General features: G+C 36.7%; 1 pseudogene; it reads left to right on the top strand.

Moving 5' to 3' along the window:
- The first annotated feature begins 405 nt into the window (after window positions 1-405).
- Window positions 406-16,280, top strand: part of LOC127093904 (uncharacterized) — a 20,369-nt pseudogene continuing 4,494 nt past the window's right edge.

Below are 16,280 nucleotides of genomic sequence, written 5' to 3'. Positions count from 1 at the left end.
TGTGATAGGATGTTAGTCACACCAGTTTGTCATTTTTTATAATTATATAGACACTAACTTAGTTAATAAAAGAGTAATTACTAAAAGAAACCTCTTTCTCTCTCTCACACACATAACAACTTTCTTTTCTCTTTCTCTCAAACCCCATCATCTCTCATGCTTGTTTCTTCCTATTATATTTGTTAATCCTTCATTTTTTTCTCTTCAATTTTTTCATTTGGTTTAACCGTATTTATTTATGGGTGATTGAAAATCCAAGGTAAATTCAGTATTTAAATTTTCCCTTATTCTTTTCTCCTTTTTGAGATGAAACCTAAAACCTCAATTTGTTAAAAAAACAACTTTTTCAATTTCTCATAAATAGTTTTCTTTATAATCAATTGATTTTTTTGTTCTCTTTATAGTATGAATAACTATTTTAAATGGTTTCATTGTTCTCTTTATAGGATGAAGAAATTTTTTCATGTGCTTTCTAGAGACAAAGCTACTTCTTCGGCTAACGTAGAAGTATCGGAAACTCAACATCCAAGTGAGAGTATTAAATTTGTTAATCAAACTAAGCAAATGAATGTTGAATATCGTTTTCGTGTAAACACATATCTTATAGCCACTAAATTTCTTTTGAGGTATGACATGTCATTTAGAATGAGTGATGTGTCCCTTAACTCTTTATTTAAAGGGCCATTTCTTGAGTTGATGGACACTTCAAAAGAAATTAATTCAGAGATAGCTAGTGCAATACATTATGCTCTAGGAAATAATTTTATGATTGTCCCTAAGATTCAAAAGGATCTTGTTGCTGCTTGTGCATGTGAAATAACTCAATAAATTGTATGTGATATTACAGATAATGTGTTTTGTGTTTTGATTGATGAATATGGGATATTATTGGTAAAGAATAAATGGATGTTGTTGTTCGCGATGTTAATAATGAAGGTTTGGTAAAGGATAGGTTTCTTGACATTGTAAGTGTTAAAGAAACAAGTGTTAAGTCACTTAAGGAGGCATTTGAGAAGTCGTTGTCTATCAATGACTTGAGTTTATCTAGCATTAGGGGGAAAGGATATGGTGGATCTAGCAATATGGAGGTGAGTTTTGTGGTTTGAGAACTTTAATTCAAAATGAGAATCCATCTTCTTATTATGTGCATTGTTTTTCCCATCAACTTTAATTGACACTTGTTGCATGTACTAAGAATCACAAAGACGAAGGTGAGAAAAACACAAGAAGGGGGAGGGGGTTGAATTGTGTTTTCTTTTTCTTTCTTTAAAAAATCTTAAGTCTGATTCTAAACACAAGATTATAGAATTTGAGTTAGTTAGAGAAAGGCAACAGTTATAAAATGCAAGAAAGAGAGAATAACACACAAAGTTATTCTGATTCCTCTCACAAACTAAGAGTAGTCCAATCCCCTTGTACTTACAAGAGATTTTCACTATAATCACACAAGATTACAATTTGCTCAAGCACGCAAGCAAGAAAATTCTTTGGTTACACACACAAGTATAAGACTTCCTTGCTCAAACACACAAGTCTGAGACCTCCTTGCTCACACACACGCACACACAAGTGTGATACTTTCTTGCTCACACACACAAGTATGAGATTTTTTTGCTCATGCACACAAGCTCAAGACTTCCTTGCTCTAGCACACAAGCTAAAGACTTCCTTGCTCTAGCACACAAGCTAAAGACTTCCTTGCTCACACACACACACACACAAGTATGAGACTTCATTGCTCAAATACTTAGTAAGAAACTTTTAACAATCTACCTAGCATATAAATGATTTTTAGGTGAATACACTTGATATATAATAAGAAGTGTATAAATAATACAACACAATCAAACTCTTTTAGGACTTAGAGATTTCTAAGATATAAAATGATAAGATATACAACGGATCTTTTAGTTCCTTAAATAATGAGGAAAAGAGCCATTGAAGATGCAACCGTTTAGTCCTTTAGGAAGCTTCAAAATAGACTTTGGAGATGATGAGATATTTTAGTAAACTTTCAGGTTAAGTGAAACCTAACTTGAAAAACCTTTTTTACAAAAGGAATTAGCAGTTGTATCCCAACAGACTCTATTAAGAACCTAAAGCTTTATGTTATCACGTGATAAAGTATTTTCATAGGTGAACAATGACCTGTCAGTGTCACCTTAGTTCTTGGCTTTGACTAGCTTAGGTTCTGATCACCAGAAGCAGACTTCTCCAAGGTCAGTTCTTCAAAAGCTGACTCCTTCAGAGTATGGACTTTAAATGTTTACCTCTTTGGAAAATGACTTATTCAGAGTCGGTTCTTCATCTTCTGATACATCAGAATATAATCTTCATGCTTCTCTTTGGATGTTCAGGGTTGAAACCAATACTTGGATTTAATATAAATTTTAGTCTATGATCCTGCACACTTGAACAAACATTAGTATAACATATTATTCTTTAAATACTTTTCTATCATCAAAACTTAAGGGATATGGGACAAACCAATTTTGTTCCAGCAATCTCTCCCTTTTTTATGATGACAGACACAAGTATTTAAGAATAATGGTTGATGATTTAATTAACTAGTTGACTGCAGGATCTGAGGTTTGTAAGCTACCCCCGAGTCTAATAGTCCATAAGGTTAGATTTTTAAACTCCCCCTAAGTTCTATCCAGGTTAATTAAATATAAACATTTAAAGCGCGTATATAATTCTTCAGAATGTAAGCAAGATAATACTTCTATACTTATTCCCCATTTTGTCATCAACAAAAGGAAATAGAAAAGACACTGAAGAAAAATATTTTAATATAAGCGAAAAGAAGGTGTCCTAAATCCTAAAGTTTAAGGTTTTTTCTAAGAAGATCCAAAATAGTCTTCAGATCATAATCCATTTCATCTTGTCTTGCAACAACAGTATGCAACTTGATATCCATTTCTTCCTGCTTGGCAACAATCGTAGATAACTTCTTTCCCAAGAGAGATTGCCTTTGACTAGAAGAAGCAACAAACTCTGAAGAAAAGGAATTAAAATTATGTATATTTGTATCCACAAAGGTTCTAAGGGAGTCTCGTTTAGTTGCATATGCAATGGGATCAGAATCTATGAGCCTTTCAGCAACCAAATTCTGAATTTTATCAAAGATAACAATTTTAAATTCTTCCATTTGATAGTTTATGTAAGGTGGGGGGGGGGGGGGGGGTTAAGTTTATACTAATAGATGGGTGAGGTGTGAAGGGACTAGGTACATGTATTGTGTTAGTTTCTGACATAATATCTTCTTCCCTGTAAGGTGTTTTGTGATGGTCAGATGGTTTAGAATGCTAGATAGAGTATGGCTCTGGTATATTTTGACCATTTGGAGAATCCATTGAAGATTGGTTCAAAGTTACTTGTTCAACCTCATTTTGAGGAGTAGTCTCAGTCCGAACAAGATTTGGCTGAGGAGAGTCAATATAAGATGTAGTTTTTAGAGAAATGGATTGGAGAGGCTTGATGTTGAGAGGACTTGATTTTGATGAACTGGAATCAGAACTTGAGCTAGTGCTATAGGACTTAGCACTAGAAATCTAAATGTGTGGTTCAGTCATAACACTGATGGGTGATGGTTGGTCTGAATCAGACGCACAAGCTAAATGGTTATGATTAAAGGATAATTCATTAGCTAGTTGATTTGGAAAATCCTCTAGAAATGATGTTGTAGGGACAATATCTTATTGAGAAAAGTTCCTTAGCAACTAAGTTAGGTTGAGGTGGTATTGGCATGTGATATTTAGTCAAGAGTGGAGAAATGGAAGAATTTAAATTATCATCTGAGATAAGGTTCAGATGAATACATGTGTTCACAACATCTTTAACAACTGAAGTATGTAGAACTTCATTCTCAGTGCATATGAGTTTGAGTAGCGGCTTCTTCTGTCAATTCAGAGGTACCAACAATAGAAGGACTCTCAGCTTCCTTTTCTAAACCTTCTGTTTGCTTTTGAAGAGCTTCAACAAAAGAAGGCTTATCCATTGCCTTATTGAGTAGAACAGAAACAAACAGTCTTGCTCCTTCTTGTTCTTCAACCTTTGATCTCCTAGGAAAAGTTTGTTTATCCTCTTCTTATTCTTCATTATCAATATTTGGTAGCACCATCTTCCTTAATCTTTTCTTCTTGCCAGGAAGTTCAAAAGTGGTAGCCTGTTGAGGAGTCTTTCCAGTGGCTCGAATCCTAGTCTTGGTAGGCATTAAGACAGTTGTGAAGGCCATCTTTTGAACCTCCTTTTGAACTTATGTTAGTTGTACAACCTTTATATTAGGTGAATTTTGTACCACTTTTTCAGATTCAAAAGTGTCATACCCCGATTTTGATCCTGAAATTTTTCCATCAATCATTGGTTTGCATTCTTTTTTTCATTCACATTCATATCCTTCATTCATCTTCATATTTACTATTTCGTGTTTTTACGCTTTTTTCACATTTTTCAAAATTTGCATTCATATTTTCTTCATGTCATATTGAGATTTTCTATTCATTCATGTTTAATGATTTCCCACGAAGTCATTCATTTAGAAAAAGCCTAAAAGGGCTAGAGAGTTGCTTGAGTTGGTTCCTGATAAGTTGGATACCACATGTTGGAATGCGATGATTGTTGATTATGCATGAAGGAAATTTGCTTACAAGATCTTCAGTTTGTGAATTTGTCTTCAAATCTTTTGAAAGGTGAACTACCTAGCTGTTTGAGACAAAAAAAAAAACAACAAAGGTTGTTTTGTGTGCTAGAAACCGTTCATCAAATGAGGAGAAACAAGATCAGCATAGTTACAATTTCTACGGCAGTGAAGCTCTAGCGGGGAATATTTCACCGTGTCAACCATAGAAACATAAAGGAACAACAAGCAAAGCAATACTTGTCTCATTAAGTATTGGAGTTGTGGGAGTATTGATTGGGTATTTGTTATCTTGGTTGTTTAATCAAGTTCATAAAAATGTTTCGAAAACACCTTCAATGTCTACCTCGGAGCATGTTATTATTAGACAAATACATAATGAATTTGAAGTGAAAACTACTGCAAGGTTTACAGTAGAGCATATCTTCAAAAGAATTCCAAATACCATTGATCATTTTACAACATAATAATCAAGAAAAAAAATGAGACACCGCCAATTTCGTTGTGGCCTGCTTTACCAAATGCACAGAATTCTTCAGGCCAGATGATCTCACATTTTCCTGCTAGCATGCTTTCTCAAATTCAACATCTTGCTCCTGGTTCACCACTTCTGCCAATGGCATCTCCAGTGGCTATGTATGATGTTTCTCCTTTCCAGCACTCTACTGAGATGTCGGTGCGACAGATGGCGACTCTGCTGGGGAGTATTAATCCCTAAGTGAGTCAAGCCTAGTTAGGACGTTTGTGTGCCTTTGTTTGTTTAATTGTGTGTCTTTTCCCTTATTTATTGCTTTTTAATATCTTTATTGTTATATTGATATTTGTTGTATATTGGTTCCACCGTGTTGGGTACTTGGATCTTGATTGCAAACCATGTGGGAAAGACTCTACACCCGAGTATAGAGTGAAAAAGAAAAAACATAAGATAGGACGATGGTTGAGTAGTACAGACTCCCGAGGTGTATACTTCGTAAGAGTCGGTACGAGAACCTCACTTAGAGTAGATTCTTTTGCAAATATTGTCGCCCGAGGTGTATACCTCGTAAGCTTCGATGTTTCAAAGGGGTCCATGACTCTAAGGACCTTTTAGAACATTAAAACTTTGGCCAACTAGAAATGATGGTTGCGTAGTATGGATTCTCGAGGTGAATACTTCGTAAGGATCGATACGAGAACCTCACTCAGAATAGATTCTCTAGATGGAGTTGATGACCGGAAAGTATTTTCCGTAAGCGTCAAACAGTCTTTTGAATCCATGACTCTGAGTACCCTGTCTAGAACCCAGTCGATGGTTGCGTAGTACGGACTCCCGAGGTGAATACTTCGTAAGGGTCGGTACGAGAACCTCACCCAGAATAGATTCCCTTGATGGAGTTGACGACCGGAAAGTATTTTCCGTAAGCGTCAAACATTCTTGTGAATCAATGACTCTGGGGATCCTTTGTAACAAAACCTTAGATCTTACCCGGTGAGAACCTATTCTTGGAAAACAATCAGATTCATCAGTACCTCAGACTTTTGAACCCGTGTATAAAAATAAAAAAACAAATGTGCATGGCTTGCATTGCATTCATTCGCATTCCATTGCATTTGCATTGCATCATAATGCATGTCATTCTCCAGACAAAATACCAAAAAAAACTCATCCATCTTTTGTCCGTGAAGCAAAGTGATTCTCAACACGCGTTTAGAACAAAGAACCATGTCCCAGGAGATGATGGACGAGCTAAGGAAAAGCCAAGAAGCACTGAAGGAGGAACTCAATCTTTTGAAGAGCCAAATGAGACGGGTCTTGGAAACGCTACAAGTCTTGTTGGGAAGAGAGGGTCACCCAATATACACTGCTGCAAACAAAGAGAGCTACTACGCCACATCCATCTGGTGTTACCCCAAGTCAAGGGAAATGCTATGTGGCAACTCCTCATTTACCAGTATATGGACCTCCCTCAAGGCGTCATCATCAACATCCTCTGGCTATTGCTCCTCAAAGTCACCAAAACCAGGTTCAAAACAAAAATCAGAATCAGAACAAGAGGAACAAGGATCACAATGACTCTATTTCGGTGCCATATAGCAAGCTCTACCCGCTACTGATCCAGAATGCTTTGGTGACCCCTCGAGCTCTCACGCCCGTGTCACCATACCTACCATGGTACAATCCAAATGCAACGTGTGAATTCCATAAAGGGGCATTGGGGCATGACCTAGATTCTTGCTGTGCGCTAAAAGCCTTGGTACGAGGACTGATTAACAAGAGCTTAGTCTTTGAAGAAGATCACCCGAAGATCAAGTGCGAATACCATACTGGAACAATGGGGCACTCCATCGAGGAATGCAAGAGTTTTAAGCTCAAGCTGCAAAGATTGATTGACATAAGGTCACCAACACTCAAGGAGGAAGGCTCAGGTACATATGCCTTGATTTCTGAGCCAGGTAATGGGAAAGGGAAAGGACCCTTGAAACCCCTCAAGGTTTTGTACCACAAGGAAGATGTCAGGGATGTGGCTAAGGAGCTATCATTATTTCCTGGTAAGAGCATTGAGATACCGCCTTGGATTTCCAATGTCACGACCCATACCAATGAAAGTAAAGGAGAAGTGAGTAGTGGATCCAAGAAGGTTGCGTTCAACGATGAGATTGAAGGAAAAGAAGTTGAAGATCATCATGCCAATGTCAAAAAGCTTGTCGATCCCAACCTTCAAGTTTGAAGAAGTCAATTCCCTAAAGCTGGCAATCATTTGGCTGTCTCAGCATTTCTTTTGTAGTTTCCTCGCATGTTGATTGTTAATTGCTTTTAAGCATTGTTGTTTTCTTTGAATTGGTAAGATTAATGAAAGGTTTATGCATCTTTTGAATTAATCCATTCGTATTCACTCGTTTTTCATTTATGTTAAAAACAAAAACAAAATACTCCTCTCATTCACTTTTGTTTATCAAAGTGTTGTGTTAACAAAGATTGGAAGGAGGATGATGAAAACGAAACACCTGAAATTGTTGTGGTATGCTTTTGAGTAAACCTTGTCGATGATGTAAGGCATTGTTTCAAATCCCCAAACACTGGAGTGATAAGGATGTTAATCCCTAGACAACCACTTTGAGCCTAGAAGTTGGTGTTTATTTCGGATCTAAAACCCTTAATCTTAACCTGGGGCAGGGTAGTTGTGTTCAGATAGTTTGATCATGCATCCGATCTTTCAAAAAAAACCGTCCATATGAACACCCTCCAATTAGGTTCAACCACATGTTATCCTTCGCGCACATGTTGAAGTGTCGAAGAAGTTGAGAAAAGCTAAAATTAGTGTTGGTTGATCCTCATCCACCAAAAATGTGGCAGTCAACACCTTTAAAAAAATAGAAAAAAGCCCACTAGGTCAAATACCACAAGATGACTTAGGCAAAAGTTAGGGCATCCCGATGGACCAAAAGCTTCAAAGAAGCGGTCCAGGCAAAATTAGGGATAAAATAAATCAATCAAAAGAGGTCATTAAATCCTCGACAAAAACAAAATAAGGGGACTGCCATTTCAAGAAAATCCGTCTTGAATCCCCATCACACCTTCGAACCCTCTTGGAAGTCGAATGCGTGTATTGAATTAACTGAACGTAGGAACTGGAGATCATAAAGAAGAAGGGGTGGGTAAAAACAAATTTTGAGCCTTATATCCTTTTGTTTCAAGAAACCGCGAACCAGACCACGTTACAACCCTTAAAAGACCTAATTGAGGCAGGGTTTATTTTGAAAGCATACTATAACAAGGTTGTGTTAACTTGACTCCAAACGATTTTTGTTAATCATTTGATAGCACCAACTTGTATACTGTGAATGACTTGATCACCATTGTGTTCTTATCAACGACTCGTTCACTGTATTTTACCCGTTCATATCAATAAATTTTGATTTCAAATTTTTGCATAAGCATTGAATTAAAATTACCATTTTTGAATGAACAATCTTATTTGCGAGTCAACACTCAACATCAAAGAAATTCAATACACAGTTGAGGAACTAGATGGAGTGAAAGAAGTCTATTCGGGGGCAAATCACTTTGAGCATCAGTTAATTCGAGCTAATCACCCTAAGGGTCATCTAGCCAAGAGTAATCTGCTTCAAGAATCAGACTGGGGCAAGCCACCTCAGAGCTCAGTAAGTCCAATCACTCCAAGGCTCAGTTAGCCAAGAGTAATTTGCTTCAAGACTTAGACTGGGGCAAACCACCTCAGAGCTCGGTAAGTCCAACTATCCAAAGGACAATCAATCAAGAGTTTACCATTCCAGCATTTGGTTAGTCAAGTTCGGACCATTACAAGTTTCAAACACTTGGGGCAAGCCATCTCGAGGTAGTCTCATGGCAAGTTGTTTCCAAACTCACTTTCAAGGTGAACATTTCCAAAGTCCCAACAGACTAGGGCAAGATGAGCCACAGAGGGGCAGAACCTCTTTCTTCGTGCTTTCAAACTGCTCAAACAAATTCTGCCATACGTCAACAACTATTGAGTTTAAGACGAGTGCCCGAAAGTTATGCTAGCACGATTCATTAATCCTCCAAAAGGATCCCTTGGCTAAGCTGTGGCTATCAAACTGGATAGAATCCTCCTTTGACAACATCTATCATAAAATATTCGGTTGAGTTCTCGGTGTTGAGGAATCATGAGCTTCCATAAAAAGCCTTTACAAACTCCCAGTCTGCCCAGTGTCAGCATTCTCATAATCATGATCATTCATATATCATGCATAAAAGGAAATTCAAATCATGCATAGCCGAAATGTACTTCGTGCTCATTTTGCATTGACCCAGGTCTTGTTGTCGATCCTAGATCCTTTGACCTCTAATTCCAGCTTGTCTTTGGTATCCCTAAACCAACATCCGGTTTTCGCAGTCATTTTCAAATCCAATTTTTGTTCAATACCATTCAGGTCATATATGAACCTGTTGTTGAACCCTTATTCCGGGGTCAGGTCATACTTGAACCTGCCCTGAAGAGTTTATCCAGTTTTTGTTCAATACTATTCAGGTCATGTATGAACCTGTTGTTGAGCTTTATTCCGGGGTCAGGTCATACTTGAACCTGCTCTGAAGAGTTTTTCCAATTTTTGTTCAATACTATTCAGGTCATGTATGAACCTGTTGTTGAACCTTTTATTCCGGGGTCAGGTCATACTTGAACTTGCTCTGAAGAGTTTTTCCAGTTTTGTTCAATCCTATTCAGGTCATATGTGAACCTGTTGTTTAACGTTTTTATTCTGGGGTCCGGTCATACTTGAACCTGCTCTGAAGATTTTTCTTTCTTTGTTCAATCCTATTCAGGTCATATGTGAACCTGTTGTTGAACGTTTTTATTCCGGGGTCCGGTCATACTTGAACCTGCTCTGAAGATTCTTTGTTCAATCCTATTCAGGTCATGTATGAACCTGTTGTTGAACCTTTTATTCCGGGGTCAGGTCATACTTGAACCTGCTCTGAAGAGTTTCTCCAATTTTTGTTCAATACCATTCAGGTCATGTATGAACCTGTTGTTGAGCTTTATTCCGGGGTCAGGTCATACTTGAACCTGCTCTGAAGAGTTTTTCCAATTTTTGTTCAATACTATTCAGGTCATGTATGAACCTGTTGTTGAACCTTTTATTCCGGGGTCAGGTCATACTTGAACTTGCTCTGAAGAGTTTTTCCAGTTTTGTTCAATACTATTCAGGTCATGTATGAACCTGTTGTTGAACCTTTTATTCCGGGGTCAGGTCATACTTGAACCTGCCCTGAAGAGTTTATCCAATTTTTGTTCAATACTATTCAGGTCATGTATGAACCTGTTGTTGAGCTTTATTCCGGGGTCAGGTCATACTTGAACCTGCTCTGAAGAGTTTTTCCAATTTTTGTTCAATACTATTCAGGTCATGTATGAACCTGTTGTTGAACCTTTTATTCCGGGGTCAGGTCATACTTGAACTTGCTCTGAAGAGTTTTTCCAGTTTTGTTCAATCCTATTCAGGTCATATGTGAACCTGTTGTTTAACGTTTTTATTCCGGGGTCCGGTCATACTTGAACCTGCTCTGAAGATTTTTCTTTCTTTGTTCAATCCTATTCAGGTCATATGTACGAACCTGTCATTGAACCTTTTTATTCCGGGGTCCGGTCATGCTTGAACCTACTCTGAAGATTCTTTGTTCAATCCTATTCAGGTCATGTATGAACCTGTCATTGAACCTTTTTATTCCGGGGTCCGGTCATGCTTGAACCTGCTCTGAAGATTCTTTGTTCAATCCTATTCAGGTCATGTACGAACCTGTCATTGAACCTTTTTATTCCGGGGTCCGGTCATGCTTGAACCTACTCTGAAGATTCTTTGTTCAATCCTATTCAGGTCATGTACGAACCTGTCATTGAACCTTTTTATTCCGGGGTCCGGTCATGCTTGAACCTACTCTGAAGATTCTTTGTTCAATCCTATTCAGGTCATGTATGAACCTGTTTGTTGAACCCCTATTCCGGTATCAGGTCATACATGAACCTGTTCTGAAGAGTTTTCTCCATGATTATTCCCCAGCGTTGTCAAGTCATGTGTGAACTTACTACCGAAATCCCTTGTGTTCTAAGTGTCGTTTATCAAATCTCGCTTTGAATACTCCCCAGTGTGTGTCTGATTCTCCAGCAGGACTGTTTCCCCAACAAGATTGTTTCTTACTATTTGTTTGTCTCCCTGTGGATCATCAGTATTCCCCACATATTGGTCTGTCTAGTAACATCTTCTGTCAAGGGTCCACCGTATCCCTAGCAGATAAAAAAAATTTTACAAAAAAAAAAAGAATCATGCATCCATGCATATCATGGCATATCATATCATATCACATCATGTCATAGGGATTCAGGATCAAAATCCGGGTCTTCTTAGTATTTAAGCATCTCCCACTATGATCATATGAAGAGTGTCCTGCTTCATATTCTCAAGTTGAAGATACTTAAATAGGGGCAACTGTCATACCCCGATTTTGATCCTGAAATTTTTCCATCAATCATTGGTTTGCATTCTTTTTTTCATTCACATTCATATCCTTCATTCATCTTCATATTTACTATTTCGTGTTTTTACGCTTTTTTCACATTTTTCAAAATTTGCATTCATATTTTCTTCATGTCATATTGAGATTTTCTATTCATTCATGTTTAATGATTTCCCACGAAGTCATTCATTTAGAAAAAGCCTAAAAGGGCTAGAGAGTTGCTTGAGTTGGTTCCTGATAAGTTGGATACCACATGTTGGAATGCGATGATTGTTGATTATGCATGAAGGAAATTTGCTTACAAGATCTTCAGTTTGTGAATTTGTCTTCAAATCTTTTGAAAGGTGAACTACCTAGCTGTTTGAGACAAAAAAAAAACAACAAAGGTTGTTTTGTGTGCTAGAAACCGTTCATCAAATGAGGAGAAACAAGATCAGCATAGTTACAATTTCTACGGCAGTGAAGCTCTAGCGGGGAATATTTCACCGTGTCAACCATAGAAACATAAAGGAACAACAAGCAAAGCAATACTTGTCTCATTAAGTATTGGAGTTGTGGGAGTATTGATTGGGTATTTGTTATCTTGGTTGTTTAATCAAGTTCATAAAAATGTTTCGAAAACACCTTCAATGTCTACCTCGGAGCATGTTATTATTAGACAAATACATAATGAATTTGAAGTGAAAACTACTGCAAGGTTTACAGTAGAGCATATCTTCAAAAGAATTCCAAATACCATTGATCATTTTACAACATAATAATCAAGAAAAAAAATGAGACACCGCCAATTTCGTTGTGGCCTGCTTTACCAAATGCACAAAATTCTTCAGGCCAGATGATCTCACATTTTCCTGCTAGCATGCTTTCTCAAATTCAACATCTTGCTCCTGGTTCACCACTTCTGCCAATGGCATCTCCAGTGGCTATGTATGATGTTTCTCCTTTCCAGCACTCTACTGAGATGTCGGTGCGACAAAAAGCAACTAGCTTCCTCTTTCTTGAAGGCTTGCACACACTTCCTTCAGGAGCTTCAGGAATGTCATCCATGGTCAGTGATACTCCAGTCTCTTTTCTAATGAACTTTATGTAAATCCATAATTAATTCAAGATTATCCATTTTGGAGATGGTTGGAAAATCAGTGATATATTCAGTGTTGTCGTCCCTGATCCTGATACTTGAAGGAGAGAGGATCAAATATTTATTCATGATAATGTTCATATTTCCTAGTACAACAGTTGAGAGAATATTTTCATATCTTCATTAGCGCCAAGATTAATCAAAGTTTAAATCAATTTGCTCTAATGAAATAATTCAGAAAGAAACCTTGGATATGGAACATTCATTTTTTTGTGCTCAATACTATCTTTAATGGCCTCACACATGTGATGAAGGATGTAAGTCGAAAGATTGATTAGCTCATGGTTTTCCAAAAAATAGATGACGTGCTTGTGATCCCAAGAGATCTGACCAGTGTTTCCTTCTCTTAGAATCAGATAACCAATCAATATCCTGAATAGGAGCCTATGTTTAATGCACATGTTCTTTACTTTTCCAAAATCTTCAGTTTTGAGAAACAATCGTTTCTTGATCATGTAGGATTCAAGACTTCTTTATTTTGTGTTTAGAGCACATATATCAATGTTGTCCAAATTCAAGATATTTGCAATGTGACCCTGGGTGATAGTCACATTAACTCCCATAACAACTGATATAATCTCCACCTCCTTGAAAGCTTTGAAACCCAATTCATCTCTTGTCTTCTCTTTGATTTCTTCATTCCTAAAAATCTTTTGATTTTCCTCAAGAGCAGCTGAATTGTCATCATACACCTCAACCCTAACCCGTAAGTCTTTAACCAAGAAAGAAAAGGTAGGATCATTCAACATTTCAAAACAGTTTAACCATCCTTGATCTTCAAAATAAGTTTGCAACAGAAACACATTAACCCTAAAGGATTCAAAATCCACAATCTATTCAACAATCAAATTTAGGTTTTCTTCTCTAAGAGATAAGGTTACGGGCTTGATTGCGAGAGATTTTTAGAGCTTACCACCATAGGAACTGGATTTGATGATGATGCCATTGCAAGGAGTTTTTAGGGTTCTAGAAGGTTTTTTTTGTTGAGAAATGGTTGTTTTTCGAAGAAAGCTAGAGAACAAAAGTGTTATAGTGTAGAGAGAGAATGTGTGTGTATAGAAATGGGATGTTTAAGTGCCTTTTAGTGCAAAAATTTCTTTGATTTTGAAATAAACAAAAATAATGACAAATGAGAGATCAACACAACATTCAAAATATCTACATCTTAAACCACAAGTTATTATCCAACAACTTATAACCCAAGTGTCATAAAATTTTCCAAAAACTTGACACATAAATGGGCATATGTTAAACATCAAAAACCCACATATATGTTATTAGAGAAAGAAAATTAAATTATGAGAATTAAGGGGTGAGTTGCTCAGATGCTACTATTAATCACAAGCTTATCGATAACTTCTGACCACAACAACTTTTTATCATTATTAGACTCTGATTATCTATTTTAGAATATATGGTCTAAAGAATGTTAGAAGAGAGCAAATCATACCTCTAGACAGCTTCTGACAGATCTTTTTGTTGCTTTCTTCTTTGCTTATTGAGTCTATTTTTGAATACCCATTTTATTACAATAATGTTCTTTTGTGAATGTTTGGGTACCAGATTCCAAACATTGTTCCTTTGAAACTGATTTAATTCTTCTTGCATAGCCACAATCCAGCCATCATCAGAAAGAGCTTCATCAATAGAAGTAGGTTCAATCATGGAGAGTAGTCCTAGCATTGAATACTCTTCTATAAAGGCATACCTTGTCTTTCTAGGGCTATCTTTGTTTCAAAGAATTAACTCTTCTAGATAAGAAGACTTGCACTTAAAGGACTTCTTGGATTGCGCTTCTTCATGTTATTGATTTTCAGAATTAGCTTCTGAGTTAGGATCAACTTTTGAATTATTAGCTTATGGAGTTCTAATGACTTCCGAGCACTTAACTTCAGATGGATTGATTTCTTCTGAACTACCAAATTCTTGACCTCTAGCTATTGACGTGTCTTTGGATACACAGATATTTGAAAAATTATGAACCACCTGTGACATTTTACTATCAGGATCTTTCTCATCAAAGTTAGTGTGTATTGACTCTTCAACCATATTGGTTTCAAAGTTATACACTCTGTATGCTTTAGAGCGTTTAGAGTATCCCAAAAAGATACCCTTCTAAGCTTTAACATCAAATTTATTCATATAGGCTTTATTGTTTAGGATATAACAGGTACATCCAAACTGATTGAAATAAGAGATGATTGGCTTTCTTCCCTTGAACAACTCATATGACGTCTTGTTTAGAATATGTCTAATATAGATTTTATGTTGAACATAACATGTTGTGTTTATAGCTTCTGCCCACAAGTACTTGGGTATGTTGTTCTCATGAATCATGGTTCTAGCCATTTCTTGTAAATATTTATTCTTTCTATCTACAACTCCATTTTGTTGCGGAGTTCTAGGAGAAGAGAACTCATGGAGAATTCCATGTTTTTTATAAAATAGTTCAAATGACCCCTTTTAAAATTCACCACCATGATAACTCCTTACCTTTAAAATTTTGGATTCTTTTTCAGTTTGTACTTGTATGCAGAAGGTGTTGAAGACATCATATGATTCATTCTTGGTTCTTAGGAATTTAACATAAGCCTATCTGCTATAGTCATAAATAATCACTATACCATATTTCTTACTATTGATTGATGCATTACTAACATAACCAAATTGATCAATGTGAATTAGTTCTGAGGGTCTAGAGGTAGAGATAATGTTTTTAGATTTAGAAGAAGTTTTGCTGATTTTTCCTACTTGGCATGCTCCACAAAGAGTATTTGAGTGATAATTGAGATCTAGAAATCATTTAACAAGTTTTAACTTGTTAAGTTTATAGATTAATCTCCGGTTAACATGACCTAACCTTCTGTGCCAGATCCACTTCTCATCACTCACTAATAGAAGGCAAACTACCTTCTGATCAACCAATTCAGAAAAATTGATTTTTTAGACATTACCCTCTCTCTTTCCTTTGAAGACTATGGATTTGTCAGATTTGTTCATGACTATGCAATTGTTCTTATCAAACAAGACTTCATAGTCATTGTCACAAAATTGACTAATGCTCAATAGGTTATGTTTGAGTCCACCTACAAGCCAATATTATTAATTGAAATAGAGGAGTTACCAATAGTACCTAATCCAGTGATCTTTCCTTTATGGTTTCCTCCAAATTCCACAGTACCTTCCTCTTTCAGAGTTAGGGTTTGGAACATAAGCTTTTCTCCTGTCATATGTCGTGTGCAGCCATTGTCCAAGTACCATGACTGTTGCCTTACGTTTCCCTTGAAACATATATGCATCAAAGATACTTTGAGATTTAGGTACCCATAATCTTATGGGTCCTTTGTGGTTAGTTCTGACAAGTTTCCTCTTGTTTTGAACATTTGCTCTCATATGACTAGGTGTGGGATTATTCAAGACTTTTGATTTAGAAATTTATTGTCTTGAATAGGCATTTGCCTCAGGTTATGCATCTCTCAAAACCTTAGCTCATGTTATCTTAGGTTCTA

The sequence above is a fragment of the Lathyrus oleraceus genome, chromosome 6, assembly GCF_024323335.1.
Source record: "Lathyrus oleraceus cultivar Zhongwan6 chromosome 6, CAAS_Psat_ZW6_1.0, whole genome shotgun sequence".
Lineage (NCBI taxonomy): Eukaryota > Viridiplantae > Streptophyta > Magnoliopsida > Fabales > Fabaceae > Lathyrus > Lathyrus oleraceus.
This window is presented reverse-complemented; position numbering and strand designations above follow the sequence as displayed.